Source organism: Chamaea fasciata, unplaced genomic scaffold, assembly GCF_029207755.1.
Source record: "Chamaea fasciata isolate MVZ Bird 193981 ecotype frontalis unplaced genomic scaffold, bChaFas1.0.hap1 SCAF_34, whole genome shotgun sequence".
Lineage (NCBI taxonomy): Eukaryota > Metazoa > Chordata > Aves > Passeriformes > Sylviidae > Chamaea > Chamaea fasciata.
In genome coordinates, this window is record NW_027094119.1 from 562,978 (window position 1) to 587,500 (window position 24,523).

The 24,523-nt window shown below is 45.3% G+C and overlaps 1 pseudogene; it reads left to right on the plus strand.

Moving 5' to 3' along the window:
* The first annotated feature begins 213 nt into the window (after positions 1-213).
* LOC136303457 (tudor domain-containing protein 1-like) lies at positions 214-14,629 on the plus strand (annotated as a pseudogene).
* Positions 14,630-24,523: the final 9,894 nt, after the last annotated feature.

The window sequence follows — 24,523 nt, forward strand, 5'->3', positions numbered from 1 at the left end:
AGAGAGTTGAAGAGGGACTTTTTACAAGGGCACGTTGCGATCGGACTCGGGAAAATGGCTTCAAACTGAGAGAGGACGGGTTTAGATTAGATATTGGGAAGAAACCCTTTGCGAAGTGCTGGCACAGGTTGCCTAGAGAAGTTGTGGATGCCCCATTCCTGGAAGGGCTCAAGGCCAGGCCGAACGGAGCTTGAAGTAACCCGGATTAGTAGAAGACCCCTCCGACCTTCCTCCCTCCTCCCGGGCCGCGATGGCGGCGCAGCGAGCGGCCGGGCAGCACACGCCCCGCTCCGCCCCTGAGGGTCGGGGTCCCGCCTGGGCGGGGCGGGATGGGCGGCCCGGACCCGCCGGCCCCGGCTGGAGACGGGCCTGGCCTCCGGGGGCGGCTGCTTCCTCTCTTCCCGCCCGTGCGCCTCGAGTGAGCGGCCGGCCCTGCTGCCCGCGTGGGGCGGCGCGGACGGCGGGGAGGAGACCGGGGTGAGCGCTGCTCTGCGGGGATACAGGGGCAGGGGCCGGCCCGGGGTGAGCGCTGCTCTGCGGGGATACAGGGGCAGGGGCCGGCCCGGGGTGAGCGCTGCTCTGCGGGGATACAGGGGCAGGGGCCGGCCCGGGGTGAGCGCTGCTCTGCGGGGATACAGGGGCAGGGGCCGGCCCGGGGTGAGCGCTGCTCTGCGGGGATACAGGGGCAGGGGCCGGCCCGGGGTGAGCGCTGCTCTGCGGGGATACAGGGGCAGGGGCCGGCCCGGGGTGAGCGCTGCTCTGCGGGGATACAGGGGCAGGGGCCGGCCCGGGGTGAGCGCTGCTCTGCGGGGATACAGGGGCAGGGGCCGGCCCGGGGTGAGCGCTGCTCTCGGGGATACAGGGGCAGGGGCCGGCCCGGGGTGAGCGCTGCTCTGCGGGGATACAGGGGCAGGGGCCGGCCCGGGGTGAGCGCTGCTCTGCGGGGATACAGGGGCAGGGGCCGGCCCGGGGTGAGCGCTGCTCTGCGGGGATACAGGGGCAGGGGCCGGCCCGGGGTGAGCGCTGCTCTGCGGGGATACAGGGGCAGGGGCCGGCCCGGGGTGAGCGCTGCTCTGCGGGGATGCAGGGGCAGGGGCCGGCCCGGGGTGAGCGCTGCTCTGCGGGGATACAGGGGCAGGGGCCGGCCCGGGGTGAGCGCTGCTCTGCGGGGATACAGGGGCAGGGGCCGGCCCGGGGTGAGCGCTGCTCTGCGGGGAGAGAGGGGCGGGCGGTGGTCTCTTCGCTTTCCCCCGGGAAAGGAGCCGGGGCCGGCCCGGGGTGTGCGCTTTGCTGAAGGGAGAGAGGACCGGAGGTGGCGCGGTGGCTGCGAGCTTGGCTGGAGGCCGTGGGACGGGGCTGTCTAATTTTATTCTGAGTTATTCAAAATGACTTAATTTTAATAGCACCTGTTTAATTAGCTGCCGTTGTTGAAAGCGCGTTTCTGGTGGAGTTGGTTCGCAGCGTCGCTTCGAAGACTACTCTGCTTTATTAGCAGCTTCGTTTTGGTTTGTTTTCTCCTATACTTTTCACTTAAAACAATTATATTGCGTCTTAGCATTTGGAAGGCAGGTGCTGAAGACACCTTTCAGCAGAGCCCAGGGCACTGCTTCCCCTCGGGCAGTGCCTCCCCTCAGGCTCCCGGGCATGAGGAGCCCAGGAGTGCAGCCTGTGCTTTTCATTACTAAAAACTTCTTTAACAGAAGCACAGCGAGGTGTCTCCTCCAGTGACACAGCGAGCTTCACCTGCAGGTGTTGATGGTCACTCCCGTTTGTCGGTGTGATCCTCTCCTAAAGGAATTTTCATCAATCTGCAGTATTCATTGTTGAGTTCTTTAATGCAGAAAGTGTTTTGCTGTGCAAATAGAAGAAATAGATGGTAGAGAATTAGCCTTCCAAAGTGAATGCTTAAATACATCTTCAGAATATGACCCAAAAATGCTTTCATTTGTGTGCCTGCCTGAATTAATCTTTAAATCCATGCTTTTGCAGTTACCTGGCTCACAGCCACCTTTGGTTATACTCTAATGGTAACCTTTACATGATGGCAGAACCACTTAATCTTCAACATAATGAAGTTGCAGATGCAGATTTAAGCAGCAGTACAAACTTACTGTTGAAAGCTTTTAGTTTTGAGGCTGAGTTTCTGAAATATCTAAGAATATCCAATATTTTGTAATCAATCAGTAGAGGGTGTTTTTGGCAAATGTAGAAACAGTACAGAAAGTTTTAACAGCAGCACAAGTGCAATAACGAGAGACTTTGTCCTAAGCTTGACAGAGGTATCTTGATTTTATTCTTCTGTGATTGTGTATATGCTTTATTATTGATGCACATCATTAGTATGAGTATAGCTTATAAATACAGCTACTAATTATCCAAACTTCTGCCTGCTGAAATGTCTCAGAAACTAAAAAAACCCACCAGGATAATTGAAGTGTTAGGGAATTTGGACTGATATGTGGGAGTTGGAGTTCCTTCAGCAATGTTTCTTGCTTCTTAAGTGCCTCAGTACTGTCTGATCCATGGTCTCTTACTCCAAGCTGGGGAGAGGGGAAGGCTTCACTTTGGGAGATCTGAACTAGCTTTATGTAAAAACACCTTAGGTCTGGAGAGCTCATGGAGTTTGATTTCATGTCAGGCAAGAGTTGTAGTTCAGGCAGAGTTTACAGGATTAACTTGCTTCCAGGTGGGGAAAAAAAAGGCCACGTAAGCTTTGTGCTGTCTCAGTGGAGACCTTCGACAGGCCTGCCAGGCTGGGACAAGATGTGAATGGCATGTGTAGCCTAGAACAGAAACAAATTCTTTGTAGCTGGATGAGTTGCCCACTTATAAAGAGAGTTCCTACTATACTGATATGCAGGCTTAGCTGAATGTCTTCTGAAAATTGTTTGGTAAAGAAAAAGTCAGAGGGTTTATAAGGCACTCACTGGAAAGTCAGAATCTCTGCTTTCAGAGTGTTTTGTTTCTCAGTCTTGAGTGATAAGCACAAAAGGTGAAACTGTTGTTTTAGTAATACCACTGATTGCATTACTGAACAAATGTGGTATCAGAATGAAAACAAGTGACTTCCAGAGTGTGTCATGGTCCAGGCATCTCCATTCACTCAAATGGGCTGGCAGAATAGTAGGAGTAGCCAAGAGCCTTGTTTCTTCCTGCAAATATTCCTTAACATAGGCATGTGTTAGCGTTGTTAATCAGATCCCTTTTGCAAATACTTCTGCTTCTAGGAAGTTCTATGGAAGACAGAACTGGTAGAGAGAACTGCATAGCTGCATCTGATAAAGAAAATACTGTGAGTTATTTCACTTTATAGTTGCCCCAAGTGTTCTGAGCATTTCTAGATAGCAGGAATTACCAGCATGTATTTCTCCTTCTAGAACTTAGAAGTTTTGTCTCCTTTTGTTGTCATATTTTTGTGTATTAGAATATTTCTACCCCAACGGGCAGCTTCTTTCCAGTAAGAATGACTTCGAGTTTTTCTTCCACAGGTGTCACATTCTAATTGGATAAATGGGAAGCCAAAGAAATGGCAATATTCCAAGGGTGCCTTTTCTGTTCGCTGTGATAAGAGTTTCTTGAGTTTATTAGTACCACCCCGTAAAGGGGGCACTTGCCGTCGTCGTGGTCTGTTTGGTAAGTGCTGTCCTGTAGTCTGTGACATACTGTACATTTATCAGTGAAACTAGATCAGGTTTGCTCAGGAATGTCTTTAAATGGATGTATATTTTTAACTCTCAGACACAAGTACAGACTGTTCAGAACATAGTTGGAGTAACAGAACTGACAAGCAGAAGACAGCATTTCCTTATCAAAAGTGGTGGGTTTTTTTCCTTGAAAAAAGAAGTAGAAGGAATTTGGGACATTTGGGGCAACAATGTCTGATAGCTGTATGTGAATACAAATGCCTATTTTTATTTGCTTAGAATTGCAGGGAAGTTGTTTTTGTAAAGCAGTTATTTAAACAGTTGTTCCTTCCAACACGTGTTTTGCTCAGACTTCTCATCTTTTTTGTTTGTTCTAGGGAAGTTCAGATGTTCACAGTGTCTGCAAACATACTATTGCTCTGCAGATTGTCAGAAAAAAGACTGGCCAACACACAGAGCAGTTTGTGATCCCATTAAACAGAAGTAAGTTTGTTGGAAATTCTGCCAAATAATCTTCACAGAAAGACCACGTCCTTTCCACTACAACATAAATGACCATGGGAAGGCACTGTTACAGTAAAATGTCCTGCTTATTCTTAGGCTAGAACTGCATTATCTTATGCCTGTCATTATTACATATTACCTTATTTGTAATTCTGCATTATAGCGAATGAGGAATAAGGGGTGGCAAAAATCACATACTATCAACACAACCTTTTATCTATTTGCAAGTAGATTGTATTATTGATGCTACCTGTCAGTCTTTGGTTCTTCAAGTTGACATGTTTTTCTTTGATTACAGTTTAAGTAACAGCAAATCCAAGACAGAAGTTTGTCTTAAGGTATGGAATACGATTTTGACTATGTCTTGAATGGATCTGCTGTGAGTGAGTGACAGTGTGCTTCATTTAACCTGTATGGGAAATGAACAAGTTCCTCCTTTTAGAAAGATCAGTGCTTCAAACGAAAAGTTACTGGGGGACGCATTCAGAAAATTGTTACTTCTAGAGCTCTTAGAAGCACTTAGAATACAGATGTATTGTGTCCAATTCAGAAAACTTCTGGTGTCTTGTTTCTGTGACAAAATCATGAGCTGACCTAGAGCCTTGGACATTTATTAGAGAAATACATTTAATGTATTTTACAGTAACAGATGCAGGTAAGCTGTTGTTCTTTGCTGTGGAAGGAACTAGATGACCCAGTTCTCCTTTGTAATGTGTTGAAATCTCTTGATCTTACTTTGAGCCAAACATTTCTTCCAGTTTTCCTATGAACTCTTCTGCAGGATTTGATTTTTCTTTGTGTTTTCTTGGGATCACATCTATGAAGGTGAATAAGTTTGCAAACCTCCAACTAGCCTGTAGAACTCCTTTGTCATGTACTTCTTTGAAGTAGCTTATTCATCTGTTTAACTTTTTGAAGGAATTTAGAAAGGAAGCTACATGTCATGGGACTTCTGTTAGCTCATCCTGTTAGTTCCTGTTGTGTGTGTGCTTGTGACTGGGTTCTAATGAAACTGATCAACTGATGGTGAGGGCCCTTTTACCAAATGGTTGCACAATATGAATAAAAAATTTGCAGTCACTTTATTTTCAAAGAATGAAAGGGGCTTTTTTATCTTGTTCACCTTTTGAAGCTCTCAAAAGTTCTGTAGAAGAGAGCTCAGATTGCATGTTGAATGATATTAAGGTGCGTTACATTAAATTAGACTTTTTAAAAATGGATGCCAGCAGATAAAGCAGCAGCTCTAATCTACTCTGGGGTGTTAAGGTTACAGGAAAGCAGGTGGAATTCTTTTCTTCTCATTTATGAGAGTGTTATAACTAGGAATTTTAGCTGAGTTGTCCTGTAAAACAGGTGTGAGGAGGTGAATGTGTGAGTCTCCAGGAGAATGTGTGAGTCTTGTTCTTCATTGATGTTCAGTGTATGTTTGCAGAGTTTCTTGAACTTCCTTACTCTAAGGAGCTACAGCTGAACAGCTTCATATTAAACATAACTTGTACTTGTTTTAAATAGGGTAGTTCAACTTCTGGGGATTCTTTATTTTTACCTTAATTTGCCAGTTCTTTGGAAGAGAGTGCAGAAGGTAGTTGAATTGATTGCACTTCAAGCCCCACTTGAAGCAGCTTTAATATGCAAGGCAATATTTCTGAAGGCCTTAATTATTTAGTCAGTTAGGGGGAAATAATCTACTATCCCCTCTTGTTCCAATTATAATTATTTCCAGTCCATTAAGTGTTTCTTTTCCCATTATGTTCCAAAAGGAGAGGATGTGATGTAGGCATTGCCAGCTTTGTTTTCCACAGCTCATGAGAAAGCGCTATTCACTAACTGGTGTTGATATATTACAGGAGGAAGTGAGGTTGAGTTTTGCTGTAGATGATGTTCTTCCAGATTCTCGTAAGTGCTTGATTGTGTGGGTAAAAATCCTACCACAATAAACAGCCCTCCCCAACACCTGTAAAAGATGAGTGCTTTTTCTTTTGCCCTCCTCCCTCTTGTCCCTTTCCCAACCACTCCCTTGACTTTTTTTTTTCAATTCTACTTTATTTCACCTTTCCATAAAATGTCAGTGCCTGAAATACCTTGCTAAGCTTACATGAAACGTGAGAAACTCCACTACAAAAATGCAAACATCAGAAAACTAAAAAAATCAAAGCAACATAATGGTATTGAAAGTTAGGACTACGGCTTCATGCATCAGGTATGGAGTATGTAATAGCTGAGAAACCCGAATTTACAAAGACATCTCAACTAAATCATTCCGTACTCAGTATTGTAAATAATGAGGTAAGTTACGAATCCTTGTGTCTGAAAAGCTATGATCAGTTTTTCAGCCCACAGTCTTTAGGGGCTGCCGGTAAATGTTGATTGTTACTGCTTTGCTCATTTTATGAAGTCAGACAGTCTTGGAGCTGTGAATGTGCTCAGAGAACTCAAGTAGTTGAGCTGCTCTGAAATTACCTTTGTTTTGCATTTTAAACACTAAGTGCTGAACAAATAAGTAGAACATGCTCACCTTGTGATAGGGATATAGATCTGGCTCAGGGGGTGGTTCTGAAGTGAAACTAGCTGATGGCTATTTTGTATGATAAATCATTTATTCTTGTATCTGTATTTTAGAAGACTGCCTAAATAAAGTTCCCTTAGAAATGAAGCCTCCTTTAACTTCAGGATGTGATGCCAAAGGAGACTCTCCAAACGGTAAGCAAGCAAATCAAACTGAACTTGGGGAATTTTAAGTCCTTCTGGGCTGCATAATATTCTAGCTGCTCACTAGCATCACTTCAGACTTAAAAATGTTGGCTAATGGAGCTTCCTTCAGGTCACTACTGGCATTAGCTCATATATATTTATATAGTACATAACATTTGTGTAGTGGTTATTATGTGAGCATTAATTTCATAATAGGACAGGAGCTATCAAAATCCAAAGTATCAATAGAAAGAATAAACTATTTCAGTATGTTTATATTTTCAAAGTCAGCTAGCTTTTGATTGGCAACCTTTTTTTCTTTTTTATGTGCAGTATCAGAAAACCATTCAAAGGGAAGTGCAAAAAAATTCCCCGAGGATGAAGACTCCTCTCACTGTGCTGATTCAGTTGCCAAGTTTGTCTCTTTAAGTATCGGAGATGAATTTTCTGGTGTGGTTTCTCACATTAAAATCCTGACACCTTTTTTTGTCAGCGGATGCAAAATGCCCGTAAGTGATGGGCTGGAAATGGGATGTAGAATTCCTAGTATGGCATTTTTCTCTTTGGTACGCAGTGGCTGCAGGAAGGTGATTTTTTCATCTGTGTCCATGTGCAGCCTTTTAATTCTGGGTAATCAGTAGCAAATTGTGTCCTTTGGGAAGAAGTGGCCTACCTCATCATCTGCCTGTTGTTGGAAGAGCTGTCTTCCTTGGTTTCTTCTTGGCATGCCTCCACTAGCTTGCTTTCAATTTGCACTGGCATCAACTTTGTCACTTTGCTGAAAAAATCCATCACTGGTTTTCCCTGTCTGTTCCCTGACACACATGAGGGCTCTCTCTTGGATGTTAATGATTGAGGAGCCCTAGTCTGATCAATGCTAAACATTTGAAATAATCTCCATTAGATTACAAGATGTTCTTCCAGGCTTTGAGCTTAATTGTTTTATAATGATTGCAAGACAGGCTGTGTTCCAAACCCTATGTGTTTTAACATCAGGTCAACTTGCTGAGCTTGAAGCATCTCTTAATGAATACTGTGACAAATTTCCCAGTAGTCCATCTTTCCGTCCTGCTGCTGGCAATGTGTGCTGTGCCCAGTTCACAGGTAAAAATGGAGTGCAAATACTAAGTTATGTCACTTAAATTTATTACCAAAAAGATGCATTTTGTAATTATGTTCAGAAATGTTTCATATAGAGTTTTTTGGTTTTGGTTTTTGGCTGTGGATAATGCTTGGTAGTGATTTAAAAACGATATCTGTAAAGTACCAAATTTAAAATGTCCCTTTATTGAGCAAACTCTTAATACTGGATTCAGATTATTTAGAATAGAATGGAAAAATTGTGGTTTTTTATGTTGCTAAGTACTATTTCCCCAGGGTTGGAAATAAGTATATCTTTGACATTTCAGTCCCCAAAAGAAGCACAGAACAAATGGGATTATATGTAATGATGCTGCTCTGATAGACTGCTTCTCAAAATGCTACTTAGCCAACACCTGGTAGTCCTGAGCTGTTCTGGGATGGATGTATTTTTATATTGGCCTGTCAAAAAAAGTAAAATTGTGTTCTCAGACATTACATCTGTATCTTCCTTTCTAGAAGACAACCTTTGGTATCGTGCTGCTGTTACAGCTTATGCTTCTGAAGACACAGTTTTAGTGGACTATATAGATTATGGTAATTCTGACTCTCTTCCACTGACCAGACTTCGTCCTATAATTCCAAGCTTAATGGACTTGCCAGCTCAAGCCATAAGATGTAGCCTGGCAGGTATGAAAGTTTCAAACTAGACAGGGGAACAACAAGTGGTATTACATAACCATCACACCTGTAGTTATCTCACATTGAAACATGGGGAAGGATGGAGGTAATGGTAGGCATTATTTCCAGAATTCTTAACTTTTATGGCATATCTACGAGATGCGACAAATATTTCAGAATGTCCTTGCAGTTGTTGTACCTGTCCACACATTGATGAGAGTTGGACTGACCTCAAACCTTTCCATACTATGCGACTTTCTAGATGTAAAGCCACCCTTGGGATCATGGACCTCAGAAGGTATTTCTTACATGAAAAGGCTGGTGAAAGACAAAGTGTTGACAGTAAAAGTAGTGGATAAAGAGAGTTCTGGATCTGTGGTGGAGCTTACAGATGCATCAGGTACCCCAGCAGTAAATATATCAAGCCTTCTCATCAAGGAAGGCTGGGCAGCTGAGAAACTGAGCATGGCCCTACCAGCAGCCAGAGGGAGTGATGATGAGCAAGCCCATGGTGAGTATGAACACATCTTGCTGCACTGGCATTATTTAACCTCCTGCTAGAGTGGGCACAGAGAATGCAAGCTCTTGTCTAGTAAACTTTTCAGTCTGGCTCATCAAGTCCAGCCTTCACAAGTCCATAAGCTTCTTTCAGGTGCCTGAGTATAATATACAGTGTCAATTTCTGTGACCAGTCTTTCTAGTCATCTTTTTTGCTCTTCCTCCTTAGATTGTTTCCAGTAGCCTTGGTGACAGTAGTTTCCCTCTTCTATGCTCCCTACTCAGTTTGCAGGAACCAAGGTTCCCCAGTGTCCCTCTTGCCCAGGCTGCTGCCAGCTAGTCTTTACCTTTCTGTGTGGTTACTCTTCCCTCTTATCTATGGCTTGCTCTTTTTGATAATGAAGAAATGCATCAAACAGCTGGCATGCTTTTCTTACTTGGCTTTAGTCTGCAAAGAGGCTCTCACTGGTAATTAGTCTGTTGGACAGTTTATAACAAGAAATTCGAGGATGGGAATAAGCATTTGGGATTATTTTTTTTTTCCTGTAAAAGTTACTTTAATTTCTTTTAATTCTGTGCTTTTCTCTGTCCTCTCTAGAGGACACAACGAACAAAGGAATGTGCAAGTGGATTAAATTAACTCTTAACCAAACACTCAGTGTCATAGTATGTACAATGTACAATCCTGGAGAATTCTACTGTCAGATTTCAAACTGCTATGTCAAGTCAGCTTACAGCACAAAGGCTTTCCTCTGGAGTTTTTATCTAAGAATACAAGTGGAGTGACAAAGAAATTGGATCATGGTATTGAAATCTGAAAATGTTGAAGATAAGCAGTAGAGGAGAGTGAAAGAGTTACCATAACCTAGCCAAAGGATATCTTAAATTGTATTTCACTGAAAGAGTGGCCAGGCATTGGAATAAGTTTTCCGGGAAGGTGGTAGAGTTCTTGCCTCTGGAAGTGTGCAAGAGGCATCTGGATATGGTACTTAGGGGTGATAATGGTGGTGCTGGCTTAATGGTTGGACTAAATGATCTTGAAAGTCTTTTCCACCCTTCATGATTTACTGATTCTGTTAATAAAAGCAAGTAAGAGAAATGTTCCCTGTGCCAAGACAGTGTTTACTGGAGCTCTCTTCTAGTACGCTCTTGTAATTTATAAAAACTTAAAGAGATCTAATAATGAAAGTGCAGCCATTGAGATGTGACTTCCTATTGGATTAGTTAAAAAGGAATCTTGTTTCTCTATCAGAAGCCTATATAAAGACTTCTGATTGCCACTGGCCTTTTAAGTGCTAGAAAAGGAATGTGACAAAATTCAGTGGCTGAAGAGGGAGCTAAAGGCATTCAAACAAAAAATATGGGGTAGCTCTTAAAAAGTCAGGGATGTTTGTTCATTGGCTTACACAGTCAAGGAATGCATTTGAAAGTTAACAAGGAAACTGTAGAGTGAACAGCATTGATAAAATTTAAGTCAGCTCATTTCACTGATCTCATCTTGTTTTTTCAGAGTTACTTGCTCTAAACTCACTTAACAAATCGTTGTCTGAATACTGTCAGAAAACACCTCCAGATGTTTTTGAGCCTGAGATTGGAGACCTTTGCTGTGCTTTCTACTCTGGCAAGTAACAGACTTAAAATGCTTTTGTTTTTATAGGGTGAGCATGAAAAATTAGCTGATAGTTTACATTGGCAGAGGACAGCAAAGAATTTTTTTTATTTACTAACAAGTGAAGGCTGGTAAACTTAGCAAATTTGTGAAGTAATTATTAATCTTTTCTTTAATCTTTTCTAAAATTAGAGGATGGTAACTGGTACCGTGGGGTGGTGCAAGATGTCACTTCAGATGGGAGTGTTCGAGTAAGCTTTGTGGACTATGGCAATACTGAGGAGGTACTACTGGATAATATCCGCCTGATCTCATCCTCGTTCCTGAAACTTCCATTTCAAGCCATTAAATGCTGGCTCTCAGGTGAATCCTGTGAACTTTCTCTTACAAGGGCTCTTGCTTTTAGAGACTTGCTGCTTTGGGGGAAGGAGGTGGTGACAGGGAATACTCTGCAGAGCTCTGTAATTCTGTAGTTTTGGATTTGTTTGTTTGCTTTCACTTCTCTGAACTGCCAGTTCTCTGGAGTGATCTCCATGGATTTCACTTACTGCTTCACTGGTCAAAGGGTGCTTGTTTAGCACTGCGTCATCCTGTAGTGCTTTCTGGTTTTTGGTTGTTGCCCTGCTAGGAGTAAATGTGCTTTTGTTCAACTTTACTTCTCAAAATTTTTGAAGGCAAGGGAGTTAATCTGTTTTAATGAAGCAAGTTGGCCTTTCAGTTCTCTTTCATTTGGCACTGTACTTGTATTTGTACTTGTATTTGGCTGTTTCTCAATGCTCTGCAAATTCCTTTTCCACACCATCCAAAATTCTGCAGAATTTTTCTTTCTTTCTGATGTAGTCTGCTTGGTTTAAAAATGAAAAATGTGGAAATAGGAATAAGCTCAAAACCTCATTTTGTTCAAGTGTCTTTTGCAGTTCCCCCACCCACCCACTCTTAAAACACATAGGTTTTGTCTGCTTCTTTGATAAAAAGGTCTGATTATACTGATTCAAAAACAGTTTTACTGGTGTTGTTTGTGCTAAGGATTTACTTGGTTGAATCATAAAATATAGAAGACGAAACTTTGGAGTCCTGAGGAAATGTTGGCATTTAGAAAAAAGGAGGAGGAGGGGGAGCAGTTAACAGGATGAAGGACAATGTGTTGCCCTAGGGTAGTAAAAGTGGCCTTGATATTTCAGGGTATGCTCTAAAGAAATTTTTTAAAGGAAATTATAATGCTGAGGAAAATTAATATTAATGAAGGGAGATATTTTAACAGTTATTTTACTTCCTAGGTATAAAGCCTGGAAATAGCAAATGGAATCCAGAAGCTACAAAAAGATTTCATATGTACACTTCAGGCTTAGAGCTTCAAGCCACAGTAACTTCTATTTCTGAGGATGGGGCAGGTGTAGTGCTTACTGACAATTCCACAGATTGTCCAAAAACGATCAATGAGATACTAACTTCAGAAAATCTGGTTGTAAAAGAAGTTCTACATGATAAAAATAAGTTCCCAGACAAGTCTGTTGACCAAAAAGGTAATTAAAGGAATGTTAACTTTTACATTTAAAAAGAATTTTCAGTATTCCAGCCTTTAACTGTTATTTTCTTTTTTAACTACAATTAATATCAATGCATAGTTTTGGTTATATTGTCAGTTTTTACAGTTGAACACCAGCTGCCCTGCAGGTGGCATTACAGACAAAAAGAGAAAGGTAAAAATAGCTGTGTTTGTCTCAAATGAAGGTTGTTTGACTCTGTGGGAATCAGAGAATTAGAAGTTTTCTATGACTGAAACTTTTCTCATGTTTGCTTTTCAGGATCTTATTTTTTCTGAGGTGTTTTTTACTTGAGCTATTTTTATATGCCAACAGTTTATGAGCAGCAAAGTTAGGATAATTTATCTTGGTTTAGATTTGTCTTCCTGAAGGGAAGATAATGTATTTGTGTCTGAAATTGAAAAACTTATTCTAAATATCAAATAACACTTCCTTAAAATGTATGTATGCTTGGTGGACAGTGATAACACTGCATTTTCTTGCTATTTCTATTAGCAACCTCAGTTGGGCACTGGAAGTCAATTGAATTGGCTGTAGATGAAACCATGTCTGTCTGGGTAACAGAAGTTGTAAGCCCAAATTTGTTCTATGCTGTACCAGCTCCAAATAAAGGTAAGAAAAAGTGTTCATTGCTCCTAGTAGCAGTAAGAAGTCACTGTTACAAGCTAGTTAATAAAATGAATGTGTGTGGTGAACTGAACCGTGTGGAAATGTATCTTGGGCAGGAGGAAAATATAAAAAATTTATATTTTATATCAAAGGTGGGAGCAGGGGGGCTTAAGTATGCTCTTCATTGTACTGAGATGTGGTTAGTGAATGTGGGTTTTTTCTCTAGGTCGAAAGAAGCTCCTTAAGGAGCTGATTTCACTGGAGGACTATTGTAGATCTTGTAACAAAGAGCCCTTCCTACCAAAACTGGGTGAAGCCTGTTGTGCTCAGTTTTCAGGTGAGACAATCGTTTGTCCTTCCATTTCCTTGGCCAGTGTAAAACACAGCTTTCATTTTTGCTTTAGACAAAGGAAAAACAACTTGAAAGTGCTTATGGATCTCTTAACTGTGCTTCTTGTCAATTGGCCTTTTATATATCCACCACAGTATTTAAAAATTTCTGGAAAACTCTATGGTTTCTTATTCTCAGGATAAACTGTGTTTATAAGATGATTCTTCAGACATGACCATTCTTGTCCCAATCTTTTCAGGCAATGGCAATTGGTACAGGGCTGTTGTTCTGGAAGTTTCCCAAGCTGCAGTGAAAGTACTGTATGGAGACTATGGCAGCACAGAAATTTTACCCCTTTCAAAGGTGCTGCCAATCACAGATTCCTATTTGAAGCTGCCTTTTCAGACAATTACATGTTCACTTGCAGGTAAAAAAGCCTCCCCAAAATAAGCAAAAAAAACCCCACCCCAAAAACCCCTGACTGGTTTTCTTGAACAATATAAATTTCATATAATTATAACATAATAATAATAACATTATAAATTATACCACCAGAACAGGTGGTGGTGTTCATTCCTTAATACTGGTAAACAAAATGATGATCTTCTGAAATTGTATATTGGTAAACATGGTAAAAGCTGGTTTAGAAAACATGATTTTAGTTCATCATGTCTAGAATTTAAGCTATTTGTATTAGGAAAATTTAGCATCATATTTTCCAAAACATGTACGTACGATTCAAGTTAGAGCTTAAAGGAATTATTTATACAACAAACTTGATTTTCCTTTTTTTGCAGGAATAGAGAAAGCTGAGTGGTCTCCATTAGTGCTTGACAAGTTGAAAAAACTATTATTGAAGCAATATGTCACAATTACAGTGAAAGGGATTAATGGAAATGTTAACTTAGTCACAGTGGAGAAACAGTTTGACCATGGTTCTGTGAATGTAGCTGACAAACTGCTAAAGGAGGGTTTGGTCAGGTCCTGCAGTGCTGAAAACTCGCACCCTGCACATCAAGGTACATACTTTAGCTTGATTACTTCAGTTTACTTATTCTGAAGGGCTTGTAAGCACAGGGGGTGGCTAAATGACTTTCTCTTCTAAAAATCCTGGACAATGCTACATGTTACCTCTTAAATTAGGGAAGGAATGTACCTGTGTATTTTGCTCCTTCACTTTGGTTTTTGTAGGTAACGGAGGCGAGACCAGCTGCTGCTGCACGGAATTAAAAGTGCAAGTAAGATTCACTCCAAGCAATACTTTCTTTTTAATGTTTCCAGAGTTCAAAAGAAACCCTGTGTAGGAAGAAAATGGGAGTAGGAGGAGTAATAGCTACTGAAACATGGAAGTTTCATGAAATGTATCCTGACACTTTTTCTCAGGGTTTTTTTATATACAGTAGTAATTAGAGCACTCTGAAGCTGCTCGATTCCTGATAGCCACAAAAGGGATCCCAGAGCTGCAGCAGCCCAAGCTCCTCTCCCCTTTGCTGCGTGACTTCCTGAGCTGCTGCCTGCAGAGAGACGAGGCGCAGCGCTGGTCTGCCAAGGAGCTGCTGCAGGTAAAATGCCAAGGGGCTGCAGGGGAAACAGTGTCCCAGGGACGGGCTCCTCCTGCACTGAAGTGCAAGGCATCAGATGAGCCTCCTCCTCCTCACCTCCACTCTTGGTGCTGTTCAAATGAGAACAGTCAGGAATCCTAGACTGGGCTGGGCTGGCAAGGGCCTGTAAGGGTCATCTGCTCCAAGTGCCCTGCAATATGACCAGGGACCTCTTTCAAGAGATCAGGATGCTCAGACCGGAGATATTTCCAGGCCTGGGGCATTTAGCAGCTCTTGCAGTAAGCTGTGCCACTGTTGTCCCACTGTTGCTCCTTAGGCCTACTCTGACTCAATCTCCTTTTCATTGAAAAAAAGATTACCCTGCCTTTGGGGCTCTTAGCTTGGAAAGTAATGGTTCATTCTTGGCTTTTTTGTTTTCCTTTGTGCAGCATCCATTTGTAACATCGGTCAAGCCTACATCCAGCCTGGTGCCACTCATCCTTACAGTTAAGAAGTGGAAGGAGTTGACAGGAATGGACCAGTCACTTAAAAACTTTTTCCTCCATCACCAGCATCGTAGAGGATTGTAGAGTAGGATTGTAGCTAGGATTGTAGAGTAGGATTTTAGCCTAGGACTGTAGGGTAGTATTTTGGCCTAGGATTGTAAATAAAGTTTCTGAAACCTCAAGTCATTTTGAAGATTCTCCTCCTTCTGAGCCTGTGAGAATGCTCAACATTTCCTTCTGAACTGTCCATTTTTGCTTAGAGGTGGAAAGTGACATTGATGCCTTCTTTGGTACGGTTTGAAGGGGGAGTAGGCTCTTCTTCCATCATGCTCTCCAGACCGCAGTGCCTTTGGAATATGGCCCACTGGCTGGGTTTTACCCAGCTGTGGCACTTGTGTCTGAGGCAGAAAGGGCAGTGGCATTTGCAGGCAGAACCAAAGGACGAGTGGGGCAGCCCAAATACCCTGTGCAGATGCAGGCCTTGAGCTCTGACTCGAGAGCATTTGGGTTCCTGCCACTTGCATTTGTATCCCTAAGTGCAATCTCTTTGTCTGGGGGAGAGTTTTGCCCAAGTGAGACAGCAGAAAGATCAGGGAGGCTGCTGGGAAAGGCACAGAGCTGGTGCAGAGCTGTCAGCGGCTGCCAGGTGAGCCCAGGCCCCACCTTGCCCAGGCTGGAGCCCCAGCAGAGCCCTGGCAGAGCCCGGAGCAGCCTGAGCCTGGGCAGAGGCAGCTGCAAGGAGGCCCTTGGAGCTGCAAGAGGCAGCAGCCCGGCCCTGGGTGCCTCTTGGTGGCCCCGGGCGAATCCTGCGCTCTCAGAGCCCAGCTGGCAGCCGGCTGCTCCCGAGGGGAAGCGTGGCCGTGCTGGGCACAGCACAGACCAGTGGCATCGGCCGTCCGGAGCGTGCACAGGAGCAGAGAAAGGCAAACCACAGGCGAGGGCTGCAGGCCTGGCTGAGGATTGCCACCCTTGTGCCGGCTGCCCTCTAACTCCTGGCCAAGGTGAGCAGTGTGTGCAGCGCTCTGGGCACAGGGGAGGGAGCCGGGCCGTGCCAAGCCGAGCCGTGCCGCGCTGAGCCGTGCCGCGCTGAGCCGAGCTGTGCCGAGCTGAGTCGTGCCGAGCCGAGCTGCGGCCATTGCCCTCCGGCCGTTGTGGCCACAGTCGGCGATGGACGCCATGGCGGAGCTGCCGCTGCCCGCCGGGCTCAGCGCCGGCACCTTCCCCGCCAAGCTGTGGCGCCTGGCGAACAGCCCCCGCGTCCGCTCCGTGCACTGGGACAGCCAGGCCCGGGGGCTGCTCATCGAGCGCTCCCTCTTGGAGCGGGAGCCGCTCGGCCCGGGCGGCTCCCAGGGGCCGGCCCCGCACACCTTCCGGGCCACGCGGTTGCGCAACTTCCTGCGCCAGCTCAACCACTACGGCTGCCGCTAGGTGCCGGGCCGGCCTGGCGATGCCGGCGCCTGGCGCCACTACACCAACCCCTGGTTTCGCCGCGACCGCCCCGACCTCCTACTCCGCATCAGGCACCGGAGCGCGGCCAACAGGCAGCGGCCGGCGGCGGGGCGGGAGGGGCGCAGGCGCCCGCCCTGCGGCTCCCAGCAGCTCCCCAGGGCGCGGCCGCCGCTGCCGCCCGGGCGCCCGCCCCGCGGCTTCCTTCTGCTGCACAGGGAGCGGGTGCTGCCGGACGGCCGGGAGCTGCGCTGTGCCCGGCTCGGCCCCTTCCAGCAGCCGCCCAGGGAGCTCCACAGGCATCAGGAGATGATCGTCCCTGAATGACTCCCCTGTTTTCCCTTGAGCCCAGGGACATTCCTGTTGAATGATCAATAAACCCCTTCAGCAAACCCAGAGTTGTGTCCCTCTGTGTGTGTGTGCGTGTGTGTGTGTGTGTGTGGACGTGTCTAGATGTCTACTGTCCTAGTATTTGGCTTGCCAGGGCATTGCAGAGACCCTCTGTGGGGACAAGGGCCCTTGGGGAGCTGTGGGCAGGTCCCAGCCTGGGGCAGTTAGAGCCTTGTTGGGGATGGGATCCCTGGGAGTCTTTGTGCGGGGCAGCTGTGCAGAGAGGGAGCCAGGTACTCTGAGATGGCAGAGTGGCTGCAGGTGTGACAGGGCGAGAGGCAAGGCAGGGTATACTCCCATCTGGAATCTGCTCTGGGGCTGGAGACAGAAGCAGTTTGGTGTCTGCAGGGTTGAGAAATGGGGCACTGTGGATGTGGCAAGTGCTACAGCTGAGTAATTCTCAAAGCTTCAGCTGTGTCTGCAGGTGTTCACCATTCCCCATTGCCTGGAGATCCCAGTTATGCGGCTGATCCTATTAGCCATGACCCCATTGTTCTCCCACATTCCACTTTGGGGCTGGGTTCAGCTCTAGAGTGTCCTGCAGGGAAAGCTCCCGGAGGGGAGGAGCACTGGGAGATGCGGGGATCTGGGGGACTGTTGGAGGATGGATAGTGTTGGAGTAGGGATCCACTTGCCTTCAGCTCCCTGCCAAATCCCTTGGCCCCCAGAGGTACTTGGGCCCTACAGGGGCAGGCGGCCCGTGCAGGAAGTCGGCGAGATGCCAGGGCCGCAGGAGGGATGGACTCTGTGCCAGGGCTGGGCTCATAGCCAGGGCTGAGGGCTGTGCTAAACTGGGTTTTGGCCTGAGGCATGTACGGGAGGGGGCAGGGAGAAGTTCTGGAGGGGATTAAGGTGCTCCCGCTCTGGTGCCACCTCAGCCAGAGCTGCCCAGTGTGACAGGAAGATGAAGGTGGCTCTGCTCAGCATGGCCCTGCTCCTCCCCATCCTGCTGTGCCTCCCAGTACAGGCCAAGATGAGGCCCAATATCACAATGTCCCTATATCCTACCCTATGTAGCCTACCATCCCATCCTTTTGGCCTCCTCAGACATCTCCTCTCCAGGTTCTCCTCTTGGTTGGATTCCCTCCCACTGATCATTCCCAATTCTTTTTCCCCCCTTTTCCCCCTCAGTCCTTTGCCTATCTCCCTGTCCACGGCAGCACCGTCTCCTGATGCCATTCCTGGACTCCTCACCTACTCCCAAACCATCTCCCAGCCTCTCTGGTTTTGTCCTCATCTATCCTGTTTCTTCTGTCTCCATCAAGCCCCTCCCTTGCAATCCCATGTCCCTACAATGGAATTCCTTTCTTCTCCCCTGTATCCAACAGGGCCCCTTCCACACCCTCAGCCCAGTCCCTTGGGCTCTTCAGGTCACCCCACTTCAGTGTCTTTCATCTCCTTGGAGGCTCTCAACCCCCATCCCATTGTCTGCACCTCTACCCCGATCCATGCACCCGTGTCCCCCCACAGCCCTACAAGGCCCAATCCAGCCCAGACCTTTGCAATCCTTTCCAGGCACTCCTGAAAAGGGCTGAAAATGATCACTGGATGAGGAGCGGGGTGCTGGGATTGGAGGGCATCCCCTCTAGGAATGGAGGGGCAGTTTGGTCCTATTGTCCCTTGCTGACACTAGGGTCATCCCAGGGACCTGCAAGGTCTCCTGGTCCCTCTGGAGATTGATTTAGACAATGTTGAAATAGTGAAAACACTGCTTGTGGGTATCATGAATTCTGCCGGCCTCAGACCCTACCCCCACAGGGCCACCACACTGCAGGTCATCCCAGTCTGTCCTACACGGCCCAGTGCACCCCTGCTGATCGCCTAGACACCAGCCCTGCCCCATGGAATTTTCCCAGGGAACCCCCTTTCCCAGGGCCCCTGTTGCCTTCTCGCCCCTGTCACCCCAGGACCCCACTGGATGACTCAGGACGCAGCCCCTGCCCCATCTGTGCCTCTCGGTCAGGACCCCACAACTTCTGGGCAGGAACACAGCAGCTCCTGCACCCCCCCATTGCTCCCCGCAGGCTTCTTCCCAGGTACCCCCTTGCTTTCCCCTGCCTCCCAGTCCATCCCAGTGGCCCCAATGTGTCTCTAACGCTGCCTTTGTCCCTTGCCCCCGCAGCTGAAAAGCTGTCAGGGTCCGCAAATATATGCGGGGAACCTGATGATTCGTTTTAGGGATCTCAAGGCGCAAAAGACACAGCAGGGGACAACTCAGTTTGCTCAATCCAAAATGCATTTTTATTTAGTGCCCAGAAGTGCGATAGAGGGGATTTGAAGGGAAATAAAGGATAGTGAGGAAAGAGAAAGTGGGGGTGGGTTATAGCTACCAACGGAGAGATGAAATCCTCGTGGTCCAGCCAACAGACCCGTCTTCTTCTGTGGGGAGATCTCAAAGTCTGTGATTAACTCAGGGGTCCTTATAGTCCTCTTTGAAGCGACAGGCAGTTGGCCAAACAGGTAGGGGAAATCATTACAGTGTGTTCGTTTTGAGAACTCAGAACATGTCGGCCGTCAGCAGGTACAGTGTCAACCAGTACGAGTCAGCAGGCGCGGTCACTTCACCGTGACTTGCCCATTGTTTCTGCTCAGGTTCTGATGTTCCCATATGGGTGCTGGGTTTTTCCATCGAACACACTGGCAGGCAGCACTTGGCCAACATCTCACCTCAGCCAGGCCAGAACTCCTGTATTGAGATTTTAAAGTCCCTTTTAGGGGTTTCAGTCTCTGTCCTTGACGATGGTCGTGAGGCAGATGAGGGATCTTCAGACCGTCTCTTACACCACCCCGTGACTCACGATTGTCGTCAAGAGAGCTCCTTCAGCAGGATTTCGTAGTCTTGCGAAGTCTTCAGGACTCGTCCACGTTGGTAGCATATCCCAGAAAACAGAGACAGTAGAGAGAGTGACAGAGAAAGAGAGAGAAAGAGAGGAAAAGGAAAAATAGGGAAAGGAAATAAAAGAGAAACAGAATCAATCAATATTGATTAGAACAATTTCTGAAAATAATAATTAGCAAAAGTACAATCAATAATAATTTAAAACAATTTTTAAAAACCATTTTTTTCAAATAATCAAAACAAATCACAAAAATCCAACATCAAATCATCCAAACATCAAATCATAAAAATCAAAACTAATCATAAAAACTAATTTTCACCTAAATATAATCTATTTATAGTTTATAATGATGGATTGTGTACATTCATTATAGACATCAATTGCGTTAACCATTTCATCAATCTCCAATTCATAATGAATAAGATTGCTAAGAAAACAAAACCAATCAAAACTAAAATCAAAAGAACAACAATGGGATGACACACTTTGTTCAGGATACCTGTGGCAGTAGGTGACCACCCAAAAAGGGTATCCCACCACCTGTGTTCAGCATCTTTTCTTACCCTTTCCATGACATAATGTATTTTTCTCACATTGTGATGAATAGTTACCAGGGTTTTCTGTCTGTTTTTCTTGATCTTTTCCAAAACTTCAATTAAGTCCTGATGAAGCAACAATTGCTTCACCAAAATAAGATTCATCCCAACAGGGGGAGGCAATAATTTGTGCATCACTGTATAATCAGATTGTAAAAGGTAATAAGAGGTAACTGGGGCTATGTAAGGAAAATCACATCCTATAATTTTGATAAAGTTACAAACACAGTAATTTGAGTGATTTTTAGTATCCACCACTACATTTTCTAAACTACAACACCACAAGCAGTTCTAGAGCATGCACACCCATTGCCCATATATATTAGCACTGTTACAAAAGTCTGGTTAGGGTGAATTTCAAAGTGGCAGATATTTTGTTCTGTGTCCAGACAAATATCTTGAGCGATAATTGCATTAACAGTATCAGGTGCACTGAGGCATTACGTATGGTTATTATAATTGAGGCGGCAACTGACAGCATAACACAAAAACTGTGACTGTGTTTGTACTGGGGTTGTAAGTAAAATTCACTAAAATCCACCAGGATTGGAAATCTCTTTCAAAATCATTGGCATTGTCCCAAACTATTTTCCGAATTTCAGCAGGAAAAGTGCCTTCCTCTCCTTCTCTTATAATTGAGGCGGCAACTGACTGCATCCATAGCTGTGCCTGGATACAGCTGAGAGCCAAAGAGACATTGCTTTGTGTGGCACCAAGTGTATCGATTATCCATTTGTGATCATTCACATTTGTCTTTTCCCAGTTTGGTAATATGTTTGATAGCAACCACTGATGTGTCCCCAAAGCCAAGAAGGATGACTGCAATGGTTGTTATAATTTGGCCAAATCCCTAGTTGTAGCAGCCAATTTGTTCATTAATACTTCTGAGAATTCCCAATTTCAAATATTTATCATGTTTTATATGGCCTTCATGTCCCTCGAAGTTCTCCTGTGAAAAGTAAGCACAACAGAATCTGCCACCAGAAGGCAGAAAGTTAGAATGATGGGCTTGCTCTTCGGGTCACCAAAAGGGGCACAAGGCCTTGTCCACGCATGGACACGAGGGTAGGGAGGGACCCACTACCGTCTCGGAAGGGCGACACTGCTCTTCAGGCCACAAATTGTGCACCCGAAGCCTTGTCCACGGGCTATAGTTGGACAAAGTCAGGAGAGCGGAGAGGGCTGCCTGCTAACTTAGAATACCCTCAGCTGTGACCTTGCCCGCGACTGTGTAATAGGGCACGAGCAGTAGGGAGGGACTGACTACTGTCTCGGAAGGGCAAACTGCTCTTCAGATTGAAAAGTGTACACCTCTACCTTTGTCCACGGGGTACAGTTGGAAACAATCAGTAGCTTTTGAGGGACAGCTACTGTCTCTGATCTCCCTCAAGGCACAGTAACATCGTGGCGGGAAATGGTGCAATCACTTGTATTACGGTGCATATCAGCTGCCACTCAGACTAACGATTTAGATCTTATAGTTAGGCCAGCTGATAGTCCTATCAAAGCCCAGACTGTAAGCAAGGAAGAATTCCATCTGGCTAGTTTGGAATTCTTGAATTCTGAACATGTATATGTAGATGGGTTTCATCATGAAAAAGTCTGGGAGGGACTAGCTGAGTTCCCAGAACCTTATGAAACTCGAGTTATCAGAGAGAATAAGGGAGATGGGACTGAGTGTGCAGGAAAAGGGCGTGAAGAGCAGGATACATCTGCAGCTCTTCCTGGGAAGAACACAGCGGATGGGCCTTCAGTACCACCTATGGTTTCTATTTCGGATACCATTCCGCCTTGTCCGTGTTGTTCAACCCGGTTCACGAGAATGCTAGGCCTTATTGAACATCTAAAAAGGGCTCATGGACATAAAAACATCATGTTCCAATGCTCAAAATGTGGGAAACAAAACACCAAGTACCACAGTATTGCATGTCACATGCCACGTTGTGTCGGCAAAAGAGATGTGGTTCAAATGGGTGATTGGAGGTGTGAAGTATGCCAACAACTATTTAACACCAAAAGTGGCCTCAGTCAACATAAGAGGCACGCTCACCCAAAGGTGAGGAATGAGGAAAGGATTTCCTCTGGTAAGGGAGCCACCTCTGCGAAGGGAGGCCGTAAGAGGGTGTGGACTGAAGAGGAAGAATCCCTCCTAAGACAATTAGTGGTGACCTATGCCGATGAAAAGAATATTAATCAGAAAATAGCCGAACATATTCCATCTAAAACGGTCAAACAAATTAGCGATAAAAGACGCACCTTGAATAATTCCTCCAAAAAACGTAAAGTTCATAATGATGCTGAGAAAGAGGAGATTGATGGTGCTCCTAAGAGATCTATATTTGGCTTATCTGGAGAAGGTAAACTGAAACAACATTACTTAAATGTAATCAATTTGGAATTGGCTGATGGCAGGTTCCCTAATTACCAGGAGGCGGTTCAAAAAATATTAGATGGGTTAGATCCGCAGAAAGTGGTTAATGAGGTTTATGAAGATTTTATTGAAAGAGGTTTTGGTAAGCTTAGCCAGAAAAGCAACACCAAGCAAAGGAAGAAGAGTAAGAAAACATCTAGAGTGAAGGAAAGGAAAAAATCCAAGAATAAAACCAATTGGATGTGTAAGAAGACGTTGAGAAAGGCCAAGTACTTAAGGTATCAGAAACTGTTCCAGGACCATAGAGGAAGGCTAGCGCGCCTCATCATGGACGATACGGAGGCTTTGAAATGCCCTATTCCATCTGAGGTTGTCCACCAAACCTTTAAAGAAAGATGGGAAACATCCGTAGAGTTTAAAGGCCTCGAGGATTTTCCACCGTACCATGAGGCTTTTAACTATGCTTTTGAGACTCTAATCACTAAGAAGGAAATTGATAAGAACTTGAAAGAAATGCGTAGAGTCTCTGCTCCCGGGCCAGATGGGATTACGGTGGGAATGCTTAATAAGGCAGATCCCGAGTCTTCCCTGTTGAAAGAGATCTTCAACATATGGCTGTTTACTGGAACATACCCTGATGCACTTCGGGAATGCACAACGGTTCTATTACCTAAATCCACCGAGGTAAGCAAACTTAAAAACATCAATAACTGGAGACCCATTACCATCGCCTCCACTATTTGGAGGTTGTTCTCCAAAATTGTTACTGCTAGGGTAACCAGTGCATGCCCCATCCACCCAAGGCAAAAGGAGTTTACCCGTGCATCAGGTTGTTCAGAGAATCTTAAGCTATTACAGCTTTTGATGAAGCATTGTAAACGGGAGAAGCGAGAACTAGGGGTGGTTTTTGTGGACATTGCCAAGGCATTTGACACCGTATCTCATCAACACACCATTACAGGATTGATGCAGAGGGGAGTTGATCCACACGTGGTTCAGCTCATCGAGGAAATGTATAAGAACATTACCACCTGTATTGATTTGAAAGGAACAAAAACCAATCCTATTAAGATCCTAAGAGGCGTTAAACAGGGTGATCCGATGTCACCCTTGTTGTTTAATCTGGCGCTAGACCCTCTTTTATGTAAACTGGAAAGGACCGGTGTGGGGTTCCATCAGGATGGGTTCAAGTTAACAGCAATGGCGTTCGCCGACGACTTGGTGTTGCTTAGTGATTCATGGGAAGGAATGTGCTCGAACATAAAAATACTGGAGACCTTTTGTGAACATACTGGTCTCCTGACGCAGGGTGAGAAATGCCACGGCTTTTACATCAAGCCTACTAAGGACTCTTATACCATCAATAACTGCCCTGCTTGGAAAATCAATGGCACCCCCCTTAATATGATTCATCCAGGAGAGTCCGAGAAATACCTGGGGGTTATGATTGACCCATGGACTGGCTTTGCTGATTCCAACCTCTTCGGTAAATTGGAAAAATGGTTAAATCGGATTTCGGAGGCACCACTTAAACCTCTTCAGAGGATGGACATTTTGAGAACGTATACCATCCCGAGACTTATGTATCTCGCTGACCACACCGAGCTTAGATCATGGCTCCTCGCGACCCTTGACTTGCTGA